Below are 16,069 nucleotides of genomic sequence, written 5' to 3'. Positions count from 1 at the left end.
AGTTGGCCAGAGTTCCAAAGTCTTGGTCCGGCGTTGGTTGCTGTCGCTTCTTCCCTGATGTCAGTGCGCCAGGGGTATGCAAGAGGCATCCAACGCCATTTTCTTCAGTTTTTCTTGCCCCAGATGTCAGGTGCCCCCAAGTAGGTGGGCAATACATATTGCTAATTAAACATGTAAAGGAAATAAAAGGAATACCTTCAGTTACAAGCAAATACACCACAAAGGTTGTACCACATAGAAAGGTATAGAAAAGTTCAGCTAGGTCAGAGGGGATGGAGGGAGGGTAACCTGGACTGCAGCAGTGTGAACACTCGAACATCTACATTTATGGTAGGTACAAAACTGTACTATGTTCATCGTGTTACACAGCTGCAGTCATCACACTTGGGTTGAATCCCAAAGCTAAGGATGGGGAGTGGAACTAAACAGGGTTTGGAGAAGCTAGTAGGCCCTGCAGAACTGCAGTGGCAAAGCCAGCTCTGGTTTTAGATGTTTTCATACAGTCTGATGAAGCCCTCTATGGGTGAAAGCGCTTACTGATCGTGAAATAAAGAACGTTCCCTTTTTATTTTATGTGGAGCTATTGTTCTTTTTGAACGAGTGGATTCTTTCTATATTTGAAGTGTAAAGCCGCTGTGTTCCTGCGACATTGCTAAGGATTTATTACAGTTTTTTCATTTTCAGCAGGAACACTTATTCTCCGGGCTGGGGCGTTGAAGCTATCTGATTTTTAATACTTGCAGATAAGTGTTTAGAACTGAAAGGTCCAGAATGGGTCTCCAGGCTTTGTCCTTTCTGGGGACTAGAAAAAGTCTTGAGTAAAATCCTTGTCCTTGCTCCTGTGTAGGTACCTGCTGAACGGCTCTCATGTCCATGAGAGCTGTAATTTGTTTTTGAGCCTCTGCCCATTGATTTGGTGGCAGGTTTGGCATTCCTTTTATCCTTGGCAAAGTGTGAAAGTGGAATCTGTATCCTTGTGAGACAATATTTAGGACCCATTTGTCTTTTGTGATGATGTGCCAGTTGTCTGCAAAAAGTGCTAATTTTCCTCCCAAGGGAGCTGCCAAGAGAGATTTGCTTGGAAGTCTGAGGGTTAAATCATTGTGTTTGTCTTCTGATAGCTTGGGACCTGTCTTCTCCTCCTTTCTGGGTTGCGGTACCCCATTGTCGAGGCTTGTACGGGCCTTGTGACTGACCTCTGCCCCTTGGGCATTTGTATTTGCCCCTCTGTGATCTGTCAGAAGCTGGAAAGGACCAGTTTTTTGTTGGCCAAATTCTGCTGAAACGAGGGGGTTGAACCTGTAAAAAATCCTTGACCGTCTGCATAGATCTTGCCTTATCCTCCATTTTCTTTAAAACCTCTTCTGCTTTTACACCAAATAAAACATCCTGCTGTAAAGGTGCATCCAATAATTTTGCTTTAACATGATCAGGTAGGGTTTGTTCTTTTAACCAAGCATGCCTACGTATGACAGACCCAGTCACTGCTGCTCTACAGGAAGCCTCCAATGAATCAAATCCACACTGTAAAGTGTTTTCCCACTTGTTCAGCTGCATGCAACAAATCTTGCATTTCCTCGAAATAAGGCTTCTCTGAATAGGTTCATAGGTTCAAACTAGGCTATCTGCCCAAGGGCATTTATAAGCCTAGCCCATAGTTATGTGACTTTCGCCACCCCTTTAGTTTGAAGAAAACTATGCCTATTATTTTGCTGTGCCTCTGTCAAGCAGTGACACTGAAGTAATCCCTGGGGTATATCTGCGATCTCCCATCCATTGGTCAAGATTCCTCTTGAACAAGGCCAGCGAGGTGCTCTGCTTCACATGTACCGGGATTTTGTTCCACAGCATAGGGAGTCTCTGGGTGATGAATCTGTCCCTCCAGCACGTTCTATTAATAACCGTGTCAAGGTTTAAGTCTCCCGCCCTTGTGGTTCTGAGGGATCTAGATTTTCTGAGGTGAAGCATATTCATCAAATCTGGATTTGACATGGCCTTATATGTCAGGCACAGGTCACCTCTGAGCAAGCGGTATGCGACTGAATAGAGCTGGAGTTCTTTCAGTCGGGTAGCACAAGACAATATTTTTGAGACCCTTTATCCTTTTGGTGAGGAACTTTTGGGGCCTTTCCAGCTGCTGCAGGTGTCGGGTCAGATACATTCCGAATGGGACATTGTACTCAATCATGTACTCAAAATGTGTGATCATTTTTTGTTTTAATTGAGACATCAGGTATTGCTGATATTTCAGCATGGATATAGGAATTTGTGAGTGTCAGGGACTCTGTAGTATCTGTCTGGTTTGGCTGGTGCAGGAGGTAGGGAGTCTGGGTTAAGGCTAGATTCTAAGTAAACATCATCCACAATGTTTAACACGGGTGGGATAGCAAGTGGTCTGTGCTGGGGTAGTAAAAGGAACTCTCTGAGCCTTTTCTTAGAATCAGAGTAATCCTGGCCTTCCCAGTGGAAATGTTCCCTCATGGTATGTAAAGTTTCCCCAAAAGACTAGTCTTCTGGGGGAAGATGCTGAGGGAATAGACTCTTCAGCATCAGAATCTTCATAAGGGGGAAAAGAGTATTCCTGTTCCTCAGAAGAATCTGAGGAAATTGAGACCTGGTCAGAGGAAGTGTAATCCTCCTCCTGTCTTGGCCTTTTATCAGGAGGGGGATGGGAACCCCTGATTAGGGTAATTAAATCTTCAGCCATCTTAAGCATCCGTTTCTTAGGCATGGGGCCTTGCACTGGAGACTGCTATGCAGTTTTTTGCTTTTAAATGAGTTTTCAGCTTTGCATAGGACTTAATGGTGAGTGTAGACAGTCTGAAGACACCTTCTGCAAGTGAAGGTGTTTCAACTGCACCGGAATCTCCTTCAGCCCAGGAGTCGGAGGGGGCTAAAGATGAAGGCTGTGGCGGCTAGTGATCTCCGCTTGGGAATCGGAAGCCGTCTGAGGTTCTAAATCAGCGGTCGTCAGGGGCTGCGTAGGCGCCTCACTGAAAACCGGAGAACCGGCGACTGGCCCAGCAGAGGCCTCGGAGTCTGGTTTGCGTCTCGGCTGCCTGCCCTTATCCTTGCATTTTTTATGCATTCCGGTCGTCGGTTGCTCCGACGGCATGGTATAATTAAATTTTCTACCAAAGTAATGTCGGACGAAATCAAACCGACATTTAATAGTTCGTTTATTAACCCCAGCACAAAACCGACAACCTGTGAGGCCGTGGTCTGGGCCTAGGCAAGGAATACAATAAGAATGAACATCCTTATGAGGTATTTGCTTCCCACAAGAAATGCAATTGTTAACTTTTTCTGACATCGGACTGAGGCAAGAAAAGGTTCCCCAACGGGGTACTTATCTTTATTGAAGACTTCGGTCTGAAATTTGATTTGAAAATCTCAGGAGTCGGCCGACCAGCACTTGCAAACTGCTTCTGCTTCGGGCACCTCGCGGCAAGAAAGACTGGGGAAAATGGCGTTGGATGCCTCTTATATACCCCTGGCGCACTGACGTCAGGAAAGAAGCGACAGCAACCGACGCCGGACCAATTTCTTTGGAACTCTGGCCAACTGCGGGACCACCAGATGGCAGGATAACCCAAGTGTAATGACTGCAGCAGTGTAACACGATGAACATCTGATAGTGTGTACAGCCTGCTTTGAAGCGTAGGTATCTTCTGCAAGATTCCCCGATTCGGATGTGCAGGTATGTTTCCTTTAAATCTAGTGTTGCCAACCAGGCATCTTTGCCTATCATAGGAAGGAACTGAAGAGTCAGCATCTTGAATTTTGGAATCACCAAAAAGGTGTTTAGAGTAGACGGTTCCAGGACAGGACACCATGAACTGTCTTTTTTGGGTAAAAGGAAAAGTCTTGAGTAGAAACGATGTCCCTTTTCCTCTTCTGGTACCAACTGAATAGCCCCTAAGCTTAAGAGAGTACTTGCTTTTGGGCCTCTGCCCACTGATTTTGAGGTAGATCCAGCCAACCTTTTGGAGTTGGTAACATGTGGAAGTGAAATCTGTATCCTTGGGACACTACACTTAAAACCCATTTGTCCTGGTTAATGAGTCCCCAGTTCTTTGCATGAAGTGCAATCTTTCCCCCCAAAGGAGCAGCCAGTTGAGAAGTGCTTGGAAGTTTTAAAAAGAAGTCATTGAGACAGTTTACCATTGGGGGGGGGGGTTATTACTCCCAGATTTGGAAGTGGAGACCCCCCACTGCTTAGTCCTGTGCGTCCACTGGGACTGAAGCCTGGGTGCTCTGCTGGACCTGGGTTTGGACTGAGAAGGTCTGGAAGAGGCAGGAAAGGACCAGTTCTTAGACGGAAAATGCCTATTAAATCTTGGAGGTTGTACTTGCAAAAATCTTTAACAGTTTTCATAGATTTGGCTTTTTCCTCCATCTTTAAGAACTTCTGTCTTGCTGCCAAAACGGCTGTCCTGATTTAAGGGAGCATCCAGTAATTTCGCTTTAACATGATCTGGCAAGGATTGCTCATTAAGCCAAGCATGCCTTCTAAGTACAGACCCAGTTACAGCAGCCCTGCAAGATGCCTCTAGAGAATCAAAACCACATTGCAAAGTATGTTTACCAACTTGTTCAACAGAATGCATTAAATCCTGTAAATCCTTATTTTCAGCATAGTCGGGAATCAACATCATTTTCTGTTTAAGCAATCCAATAATATGCTGCTGATACTTAACATATGAAACTGGCAATTCAAGGCTCTAATGACCAAAGTTGCAGATGTGTATACCTTCTTACCCAATCTATCCAGTGCCCTGGAGTTTCTATCAGCGGGGGTAGGATTTTTGGCAATAGTACCTGTAATGCCCTTGGTTCCCTGTGAAATGGTTTCAGGATCCGCAGTAGGATTTTTGAAAAGGTAAGTACAGTTTTGCACCTACCATAAATGTAGATGCTCGAGTGTCTTCACTGCTGCAGTCATTACACTTGGGGTTATCCTGCCGTCAGGTGGGCCCGCAGTCGGCCTGAGTTCCAAAGTCTTGGTCCGGCGTCGGCTGCTGTTGCCTCCTCCCTGACGTCAGTGCGTCAGGGGTATACAAGAAGCAGCCGATGCCATTTTCTTCAGTTTTTCTTGCCCCAGATGTCAGGTGCCCCCAAAAATGGTAGGCAATACATATTGCTAATAAAACATACAGAAAAGGTAAAAATAAAACCTTCAGTAACCAGCAAATACACCACATAGGTAGTCTAGGTTAGTCCCACATAAAAAAGAGGGGCTGGCGGGTGGGTAACCTGGACTGCAGCAGTGAAGACTCGAACATCTACCTTTATGGTAGGTACAAAACTGTACTATGTTCATTGTGTTTCAGTGCTGCATACATTACACTTTGGTAGAATCCCAAAGCTGAGTTTGGCTGGCTGGCTCTATAGAGGATTTGGTGTGGCTATGAGGCCCTGCAGCACTGCAGTGGCAAAGCCAGCTCTGGATCTAGAATAAAGAGGTAAATGGTAATGATTGGTAAAGGTGTGCACTGAACGCCACGTTGCAGCTTCCAAGATATCTTTGGTAGGTACTCCTCTAAGGTAGGCAGTAGAAGTGGCAGTTGCCCTGGTGGAATGTGGTTTAATATTACTAGGCACAGGTTTCCCATGTTGTGTGTAGCAGAACCGGATACAGTGTCCTATCCACTTTGAAATGGTATGCTTTGAAATAGCCTTTCCCTGTGATCTGCAGCATATGATACAAACAATTGTTCAGATTTTCTGAAAGTTTTTGTTTTGTCCAAGTAGAAGCGCAATTGCCTGTGTATGTCCAAGGAATGTAGTAGTCTCTACCCTTTATTCTGGGGATTTGGATAAAATGTTGGCAAGTGAATAGACTGGTTAAGAGCCAAACTGGATACCACCTTAGGCATAAAGGTAGGGTTTGTTCTTAAAGAAACCCTGTCTTGGTGGAAAATTATGAAAGGCTCCACTGCCATTAGTGCCTGCAGTTCTGAGACTCTCCGTTGCTGAGGTTAAGCAGAGCAGTTTTCCATGATACATATTTTAACTCTGCTGAATTGGCTGGTTCAAAAGGAGACAAACTGAGCTTTTCCAAAATGAAATTGAGGTCCCTAGCTAGTGTTGGTGCTCTCCAGGGCGGTCTTATGTTTTTAGCCCCTCTGAGGTACTGCTTTAGCAATGGGTGAGAGAAAATAGGAGGATCTCTGTTGTAATGAGCCGAGATGGCAGAAGCGTGAATCTTAATGGATAAGAAGGATAGTCCTTTGTCAAGTATCTCAGTCAAGTATTGTAGTATCTGAGGAATGTTAGGGACCAGAGGATCAAGGTTTTGAGCCTGGTTCCAGGCACAGAATCTCTTCACTTTTCTGAATAAGATTTCCTGGCGCTAGGCCTCCTGGCCTCCAAAATGACATCCATAACAGCTTTACAGAGAGAAGTTGTCTGTTTGGCTAATGAATCTGCCATGCAGCCAGGTTTAAGGTTTTGAGCTGACTGTGCAGTATCTGATTGTTTTGCTGAGTCAGGTGGTGTGGAATTTGAGGCAAAATCCAAGGTGGGCCTTGAGCTAAGTTCTTTAAGATTGGGTACCAATGCGGGCGTGGCCAGTCTGGAGCAATCAGAAGCATCTGTGTTTTTTCTTGTCTGGCTTTTAGTAGTACCTTTGTAAGGAGAGGCAGAGGTGGAAAGGCATAAACATTTAGGCTTTTCCAACTGAACGAAAGAGCATCCACTTTCCAGGCTTGCGTGTGATAAGTCCTTGTGCAGAATTTTTGTAGTTGGTAATTCAGTGGTGAGGCAAAAAGATCTATATCGGAGCACCCCCATTTTTGCATTATCAAGCTGAAGACTTGTGGATTTAATTTCCACTTGTGAGGATCCATGATGTTTCTGCTTAAGTCGTCTGCCAGAGTGTTTTTCTTTCCTGGCAGGAATTGTGCTTGCAGATGAACTTGATAGGTTAGAGCTGTGTTCCACAAGGTCATGGCTTGTCTGCATAGGGGGTAAGAATGAGTGCCCCCTTGTTGATGTACCACATTACAGTGGTGTTGTCTGTCTTTAATAGCAAGTGTCCTGGATGCAGAAGATGCTTGACAGCTGTAAGGGCATTTTGTGCAGACAACATCTCTTTTTGATTGATGTGAAGATGCATTTGGTCTGTGGTCCATTTGCCCTGAATACATTTTCCTGCCATGTGTGCTCCCCAGGCATAATCCGAGGAGTCTGTTGTTAAAGTCTGCCTGGCTGTGGGAAGAGTGAAAGGTTGTCCCTTGTTGAGGTGACATGCCTGTGCCCACCATCGAAACTCCTGTCGTAGGCAGGGAATTAGTGGTATTGCTGTCTCCAGGCTGTGAGAATGTTGAGACCAAACACTTTTTAAGTACCACTGTAATTTCCTCATATGCAGTCTTGCATATGGAATTAGTAGTATGCAGGATGCCACGAATCCCAAGGCCTGCAGATTTTTTCTTGCAGGGAGTTGGGACTTTGTTGCCATCAATTGAAAATACTGAGTCAGTTGTCCTTGTTTGTTGGCGTGAGATAAGCCATCTGGGCCGTTGTATTTAAGCTGACACCCAGGAATATTATCTCTTGTGAGGGCACTAGTTTTGATTTCTTTTTGTTTACTGTGTACCCTAGGCAACTTAATCTTTTTACAAATGCCAGATGCTGTAGAAGAATGTCCTTGCTCTCTGCTTGAATCAGGCAGTCGTCCAGACATGGAAATATTTGAATTCATTTTTGTCTGCAAAATGCAATTACTGGTGCCAGGCACTTGGTAAAGACTCTGGGCGCAGTAGACAAGCCAAAGGGCAGTGCAGAGAATTGGTAGTGCATTGAGCCAGCTATGAATCTGAGGTATCTTCTGCAATTTTGTCTGATAGGGACATGCAGGTATGCCTCTTTGAGGTCCAAAGTAACAAGCCAAGCTTTCTTGTCCAACATGGGAAGGAGCTGTTGTAGTGTCAGCATTTTGAATTTCGGAACATCCAGGTAAGTATTTAGAATGGAAAGGTCCAGAATGGGTCTCCAGGCTTTGTCCTTTCTGGGTACCAGGAAGAGTCTTAGTAAAATCCTTGTCCTTTTTCCTGCTGTGGTACTTTTTGAATAGCTCTCATGTCCATGAGAGCTGTAATTTGTTTTTGTGCCTCTGCCCATTGATTTGGTGGCAGGTCTGGCATTTGAAGGGGGACGTCATTGGGACCATTTCCTGTAAGGTTGTGACTTGTCCTCACCTCCTTTTGGGTTTGAAGCACCCCACTGTCATGGTCTGTAAGATCCTTGTGGCTGAGATCTGCCTCTTGGGCATTTGTATCTGTCTCTTTGTGGCCTGACACTTGAAAGGACCAATTCTTTGTAGGCCAATTTCTGCTAAATCGTGGTGGCTGTACCTGTAAGAAATCCTTCACTGTTTGTATAGATTTTGTCTTATCCTCCATTTTCTTTAATACCTCTTCTGCCTTAACACCAAATAAATTATCTTGCTGCAAAGGAGCATCCAATAATTTTGCCTTAACATGATCAGGTAAACTTTGTTCTTTTAACCAAGCATGCCTTCGAATCACAGATCCTGTAACTGCTGCTGTACAAGAAGCTTATAATGAATCAAAACCACATTGCAAAGTATGCTTTCCCACTTGTTCAGCTGCATGCAATAAATGCTGCATTTCCTTATAGTCAGGTCGTTCTGTATTTGTACTCATTTTCTGTTTTAATTGAGACAGTAAGTATTGCTGATATTTAAGCATGTGAAACTGGCAATTTAGAGCCCAAATTGCTAAAGTTGCAGAGGTGTAAACTTTCTTGCCCATCTGTCTAATGCTCTAAAGTCCCTATCTGAGGGAACTGGATTCTTAGCCATGGAAGCCTTAACCCCTTTGGAACCCTGGGAAATAGTTTCTGGGTCAGCAACACGGTTTTTATAAAGAAATTTGTGAGAGTCAGGGACTCTGTAGTACCTGTCTGGCTTGACTGGAGCTGGGGTAAAGAATCAGGATTTAAACTAGATTCAGAAAAGATATCATCCACAATGTCCAACATTGGCGGAATAGCAAGGGGCCTGTGCTGAGGCAGTAAAAGAAAGTATGAGCCTTTTCTTGGATTCTGAGTAATCCTGGCCCTCCCAATGGAAAAGCTCCCTCATGGTATGTAAAGTTTCCTCAAAAGAATAATCCTCAGGAGGAGAAGCTGAAAGAATTGATTCTTCAGCATCAGAATCCTCATAGGGGGTAAAGAATATCCCTGGTCTGAAGAGGAAATTGAAACCTGATCAGAGGAATCATAATCTGTATCCTGCCTAGGCCTTTTATCAGGAAGGGGATGGGAACCCCTGATCAGAGTTACCAAGTCTTCGGCCATCTTGAGAATCTGTTTTTCAGGCATGGAGGCCTGTCCAGGTGAATACTGTACTTGCTTCTTTGTCTTTAATGTAAGTTTAGTCTTGGCTGTAGTTGCAATGGTAAGTTGAGTAGGCCTGAAAACACCCTCAGAAGCCAATGCTTGCTCAGCAGCTCCAGACCCATCTGAAGGGTTAATCTCCGTCGGCCCACCACCTTGAGTATCCAGAGGCTTAGGCACCACCACATGGGAGTCGGTCGCAGCCTGTGGTTCTGAGACAGCGAGTGTCAGGGGCTGCGAAAGCGCCTCACTGAAAACCGGCGACTGGCCTAGAAGAGGCTTCGTCATCAGTTTTGGGTCTCGGATGCCTTTCCTTATCTTTGCATTTTTTTGTGCATTCCAGTCGTCTGTTGTTCCGACAGCATTGTATAATTAAACCTTCGCACAAAGTAATGGCGAGCAAAATCAAACCGACGTTTAATAGTGGGTTTGTTAAATCTAGCACAAAACCGACAACTAGTGATGTCGTGATCTGGGCCTAGGCATGGAATACAGTAAGAATGAAAATCTTTATGAGGTATTTGCTTTCCAAAAAAAATGCAATTATTTACTTTTACTAACATCTGTTTAGAGCAAGAAAAAGTTTCCCCAATGGGGTACTTGGCTTTTAGTTGAAGACTTTGGTTCTGAAATTCGAAAAGAAAAATGTCAGGAGTCTGCCGACCGGCACTTGCGAACTGCTTCTGCTTTGCGCACCGCACGGCAATAAAGACTGATGTAACGGCGTCGCTGCATGTTTTACACCCCTGACGTCACAGAAGAAGAGACAGCAACCGACGCAGGATCCAAGACTTTGTTAATCAGGCCGACTGAGGGCTACTGCAAGCAAATAACCCAAATGTGATGACTGCAACAGTGAAACACGAAGAACATCTGGGGAAATTCTGTGGTGTAACCCGAGGCTAAAATGTCTTCATGCACTTACCAAAGTGCAAAGAAAACCTTTTCTTCCAAAGTTGATTATAGCAACATTTTGGAGAACTGATAAAACACGGAAAAATAAGCAGCAGAACTTGAATCATTCTTTAGTTCAAAGGCAGGGGGTTGTTGGGAAGGAAGTTGAGGAAGAATGAAAACGGACAACACAGATGGAATGTTATGGTGAGTACATAACGTCTTTATCTGATGTTGTCCATTTTCATTCATTCCTCAAAAATTGGGACAGAGTCCCCAGCTACCTGGAATCCCAGGAGGACTCTAAGGAAGGATATTCCTGAGCACAGTTGAGCCGAAGGCTGCTCTTCCCCTCAAGCCCAGATCTAATTTGGGCTAATCCTCATACCTCATTACAAGTAGTAGACGCACATAAATCATCCATGGATGCTATGGAAAGAAATAGTGACGATGTTGCCATGGAACCGGTTGAATGACCTTTTAACGGTTTTGGTAAAGAAAGGCCTAATGTGTTATAGACAAAGGATATACAAATAGTAAATCACTTAGCTAAAGTTACTTCTGTGACTGGCTTGCCAGTTTGAAGTCTGCAAATGAAATAAACAACTGATCCGTTTTCTAAAACTTTTTTTTATGCAAGTAAAATCACAATTGTCTGTGAACGTCCAGTAAGTGCAACATACATTCACCTCTGAAAACTTTGGAAAGAAAACTGGTAAATGAACAGATTGATGTTTGATTCTGACACCACCTTAGGAAGGAAGGTAGGATTGGTTCGTAAAGCCACCCTACCCTTATGAAATACTAAATAAGGAGGTTAAGAAGACAGTGCTTGAAGTTCTGACAGTCTTCTAACAGAAGTGATGGCTACCAAAAATACATAGTTTTCCAGATCAAAAATTTTAACTCGCATTTAGCTGATGGTTTGAAGTCTGTAATATCAAATTTAAGTCCCATGGTAAAGTTGGATCACTTTAAGGGGGTCTCAAAAGAAGGGTACCTCTCAAAAAGGCTTTACAAAGTTTAGATGAACCCAAGGAGGAGTTTTCAATCCCAACATGAAAATTAGAAATGACAGCTAGTTGTACCCTAATTGTTGAAAACCGTGGCTAAAATTTCAAGGGCACTATGTACTGGTGCTGTAAGAGGGTCAAACATGTTTCTGCTGTGCCCAAAAGACAAATCTCTTCCATTTACTTCTGTAAAGTTTCTTTGTGGGAAGACAAAAGTAAATGACAAACAAGGGAAGTTTGCGTATGCTGTCTAGCTATCAATGGAAGTGTAGAAACCATGGAGTCAGTTTTATGAGGTATTTGTTTCCCACAAGTTAAACAATTATTTACTTTGTCTGACATCGGCTGAGGCAAGAAAGAGTCCCCAACGGGGTACTTAGCTTTTTAGAAGTCTTCGGTAGAAATCTCTGGATCTGACCGACCGGCACTTGCGAACAGCTTCTGCTTCGGGCACCACGCGGCAAGAAAGACTGAGGAAAATGGCGTCGGCTGATGCCTTTATACCCAATACACAGCAGCTATGACGTCGGGTGAAGTGCGGCATCAGCCGAGGCCAGACCAAGACTTTGGAATCCGGCCGACCGAAGGGCTGCCTGAGGCAGGACAACCCATATGTTAGGACTGCAGATGCATCCTTGAAGGACATCCATGCAGTCAGTTTTAGGTTTGAAATATCTGGGTAAATCATGCCTGTCGGATGAGGCAGAAGGTCTGGAATGGGATCTGGACTCCAAGGAGGGTACACTAGATGAGGCCAAAGGAAGGGGAACCAAATTTGTTGAAGCTAGTAAGGGGCAATGAGGACTGACTTTAGTCTTCAACTGGAATGCTTTCTGCAGAAATATGGGGATTAAGGGAACTGGGGGATAAGCATAGAGGAGACTGGAGGGCCAATATCATCTAGGAGAGAGCGTCTCTTAATGACTCCCCCCAGAGGGGAGATTAGGGAAAAGTGCCTGCTGCACTCGTTTAGAGGAGACACTAACAAGTCAGAGCATGGCTGACCCCACTGACAAAAAATAATTTCTGTCACTTTCTTGTTGAAAGATCACTCATGAGATAGCAAAATGGACCTGCTCAACTTGTACACTTATCATCCTGGATTTCCCCGAAATGTGCATTGCTATCACAAATCGATTGGATGAGACTACCCATTGCCAAACTCAGAACTTCTCGACACAAGGGGTAAGATCTGGTTCCTTCTTGTTTCTTGATGTACCAAACCACAGACATATTGCCTGTTTGAATTACAACTGCCCCGAAAGGGCGTTTGTCTTGGAAAGCCTGCAATTCTAAGACCACTGCTCTAATTTCTAGGGGGCTGACATGAAAATTGGCCTCTTCAGGGGACCACGTGCCTTAGACTGTATTTCCCAGAAAGTGTTCCCCCCTCCCCAATCTGGGAAGCATTCATGGTCACTATGGCCTTGGGCTGAGGAAGAATGAATGGACGGGCCTTGTGCAACCTCATCCGAGTGGATCCACCACAAAATGTATCTTTTGTGTGCTTAAGTAATTCTTGTCTGAGTGGACATGTGCTAATGAAGAATGGATCACTGGTTTGCTAAAATCCAATGAAGAATCCTCATATGAAATTTTGCTAGTGGAAACAGAACCATCACCGCAGACACTGATCCCTAGGCTTGTAGGATCAGACAGACAGACTGCAGAGCTGTGAATTCTTTTCCTGACCTGGAATCTGATAATATGTACTCCTGTCACAGGAAGAGAATCTATCATGAACAATGTATTGAAAACTGCTCCTATGAACTCAAACATCTGTGATGGTTGCAACGGAGATTTGTTGTAATTTAGGTTGCTTCCTAGATGACAGCAAGTCTGGAATACCTGCTACTGAGCTCTTATCAGTAGATGCCTGGTAGGGGCAGTAATGAGCCAGTCGTCAAAGTATGGAAACACTCGGAATCCCTGCAGTCTCAAGTGAGCTGCTACCACTACCATGCATTTGGTGAACACCTTGGTGGCTGTGGTGAGGCCAAAGAGCAGTGCTCTGAAGTGATGATGGCTGGCTGCCAGACGGAAGCGTAAATAACTTCTGGATCATCTGCTCATTTTTTACGTGATAGTACACATCCTGAAGGTCTAGCGAGCAGATCCAGTCATCCTTGCACAAAAAGGGAAGAGTGGATTAAACCATGACCACCCAGGACTTGGTGTTCTGAACTGATTTGTTCAGACTGCTAAAATCCAAAATCAGTCTCCAGTCCCCAGTTTCCTTTGGCCCTAAAAAGAATATTGAGTAAGTTCCAGATTCTATCTGGTCTTGGTGGGACTTCTTGGATGACTCATTTCCAGCAGTGCTACTGCTTTCCTCCGAGTGGGTGGATCATCAGGAATTTTGCATACAGGAGGAGGTGGTTGAGAAAAGGGAATTATATAACTTCTGGAAATAACCCTCTGCACCCAAGTACCTTTTGCAATATCTAGCCAGGCTCTCTGGTGCAGGGATAAACAACCCCAAATTGCCTCCAGAGGCGGACAATCAGGCCTCATCTCAGAACCGCTGGAAAGGACCCTGGGACTTTCTGAACCACATTTTTGACCTCCTCATTGATTCCTAGAAAAGATACTTTGAGAAGTTGAAAAATTTACTCCAACTGCAGACCAGGTCGTTTCCTCTTGCTTGCATCTGCAAAGTGTGTCCTTAACCTTAGGGCTGAACAAAGATCTTTCGTAAAAGGAGCACTGATGAAAGAGGACTTGAAGGGCTCTACAAAGACACACAAACGCATACAGGCATACCTCCTCATGGAAATACCTGAACTTGCTGCCCTTGAGGTACCTTCAGCCGCATGTGAGTTCAGCCTCATGGAGGAATTAGAGAGCAATAGTAGGGTAGCCAACTGTAAGGCCATAGAAGACTGAGCCTCAGGTGTACTGGTCTCAGAGAGGGAGTTTGAAAGTTCCTTAATCAGATCCCTCTGTAATCTTGTAAAGTGTGCCAAATAATTCAGTAATCCGAGATCAAAGGTTGCTGAAATGTACACAGGCTTCTCAAATCTGTCCAATGCCCTAGAGACTCTGTTAGGGGATTGACAGAAGAACTCTGCTCTGGGAGTTCTTTCTTGCTGGTTGTCGCCATGACCATGGCATCTACAGGAACTCTCTTGCTCCAAAATTCCTTTCCTGCAGTTGGTGGCAAAATTTGGTCTGGTCTTTTGGGGATTGGTTCAACTGTGTATGGTTCCTTCCACACCCACTTACAGATCAATTCCTTGAGCTCATCAGCGGGCAGAGTCACTCAGGAAGTAGATGGGCCAGACCCAAAGGACTCCAGAAATACAGATTCCTTTTTGGAAGGGTTACCGCTGGACCAACTAACCCTCTGCTTAAGGATTTCTAGGATGTATTCAAATAAGACATCTTTGGGTGGAGATCTTGGAGACCCTTCCCCATCATCAAAATATGTATCTTCAGTGACGGACTCCTGAGGAGAGTCCAACTGCCTCCTCTTGCACTTCTTCCTATGGACTTCTTCGGTTGGGTGTTCCAGAGAAGTCTCAAAGAAACAGTAACAACCTGCTAGGGCGCCTGCAGACTTTGGGCTGGCTGTCCCTGTGGAGTGGAATGAGCCTCTTTTTAGATTCAGAAAAATCTTGGCTCTCCCAGTGGAAATGCTCCCTCATGGTATGCAAGGTTTCCCCAAAAGAATAGCCCTCAGGAGGATATGCTGACGGTATAGATTCTTCAGCATCAGAATCATCATGGGGGAAGAGAATATTCCTGATCAGAAGAGGAATCAGAAGAAACAGAAACCTGATCTGAAGATTCATAGTCAGTGTCTTGCCTTGGCTTCTTATCAGGTGGGGGATGGGAACCCCTGATCAAGGTAATAAAGTCTTCGGCCATTTTGAGCATCTGTTTTTTGGGCATGGAGGCCTGTCCACGTGGCTCTTGAGTTTGTTTCCTTGCTTTAGAAGGTGCTTTAGTCTTTGCCTTTGAGGCTTAAGTCATTTTAATGTAAAGATGTTTAGGCGTACCTGCTCAGCGGCTCCAGACCCATCTGAGGGATTAGCATTCGAGGCTCCAATACCTTGAGTATCAAGCGGCATGGCCGACTCCACATGGGAGTTGGTAGCGGCCTGTGACTAAGTAGCAGGCGTCAGGGGCTGCGAAAATGCCTCACTGAGAACCGGCGACTGGCTTAGGAGAAGCCTCGTTGTCGGTTTTGAGCCTCGGTTGTTTTTCTCTATCCTTTTCTTTATGTTTTTTGTAAACTCCGGTAGTCGGATGGCTATCCGACGACATTTTAGGATAATTAAACCGGCGTCCAAAAAAGTTTAAAGCAAAATCATACTGACGCTTAATAGTGCGTTGGTTAAATCTAGCACAAAACCGACAACCAGTAACGCTGTGATCAGGGCCTAGGCAAGGAATACATTAAGAATGAAAATCCTTGAGGTATTTGCTTTCCACAAGAAATGCAAGTATTAACTTTTTCTGACATCGGTCTGGAGCAAGAACAAAGTTTCCCCAACGGGGTACTTAGCTTTATTTAAGATTTCGGATCTGAAATTCAAACACGAAAATCTCAGGAGTCGGCCGACCAGCACTTGCGAACTGCTTCTACTTCGGGCACCGCGCAGAAAGAAAGACTGAAAAAAATGGCGTTGGCTGCTTCTTTTATACCCCTGATGGCAGCCGACGCAGGACCCAGGACTTTGGAATTCAAGCCGGCTGAGGGCAACCTACCAGCAGGATTACCCAAATGTAATGACTGCAACAGTGAAATATGAAGAACATCAGTAATACCCTACTGGGGAGCCCGCAAACTT

General features: G+C 44.7%; 1 protein-coding gene across 1 annotated transcript in view; it reads right to left on the bottom strand.

The window, feature by feature from the left end:
• The window catches only part of PARL (presenilin associated rhomboid like), a 1,565,180-nt gene that overhangs the window by 1,234,064 nt on the left and 315,047 nt on the right, over positions 1-16,069 (bottom strand). The window lies entirely within an intron of this gene.

This window comes from Protopterus annectens, chromosome 4.part1 (genome assembly GCF_019279795.1).
Source record: "Protopterus annectens isolate FY-2018-M chromosome 4.part1, PAN1.0, whole genome shotgun sequence".
In the NCBI taxonomy this organism is placed as follows: domain Eukaryota; kingdom Metazoa; phylum Chordata; order Ceratodontiformes; family Protopteridae; genus Protopterus; species Protopterus annectens.
This window is presented reverse-complemented; position numbering and strand designations above follow the sequence as displayed.